Here is a 352-nt window from a genome sequence, read left to right as displayed (position 1 = left end):
GATAGAGAGATATTCCAAGATCGAGGTGATTTGGTCTTTCGAGTGTCTGTCGATACACCCGGTGTGCTTGATGTATAGGAGGTGATAGAATGAGTAGACTGCAAGTCAAAAGGACATAGCGAGTGTCTCATGTTTCTTCTTCTTTCCCCTCTTACCATTCCGCCCTTCCAGGAGCTAGTAAATCTCTTTAGTTCGTAAGGGATGATGAATGGCTAGCTAGCTCTCTTGTTTAACGGATTCCCAGAAGTAGACACGTGAGATAGCCCTACACTCCTGTCATACGCAGGAGGTGGACGAGTCTTCTTCCTTACACTGTCTTCACATTATGTGTCTGTATATACATACATACATC

The 352-nt window shown here is 44.3% G+C and overlaps 1 protein-coding gene across 1 annotated transcript in view; it reads left to right on the top strand.

Annotated features, from left to right (window-relative positions):
* CSUI_005328 (asparagine-trna ligase) overlaps positions 1-352 on the top strand; it is a 2,761-nt gene that overhangs the window by 504 nt on the left and 1,905 nt on the right. The window lies entirely within an intron of this gene.

This window comes from Cystoisospora suis (genome assembly GCF_002600585.1).
Source record: "Cystoisospora suis strain Wien I chromosome Unknown contig_2575, whole genome shotgun sequence".
NCBI classification, from domain to species: domain Eukaryota; phylum Apicomplexa; class Conoidasida; order Eucoccidiorida; family Sarcocystidae; genus Cystoisospora; species Cystoisospora suis.
This window is presented reverse-complemented; position numbering and strand designations above follow the sequence as displayed.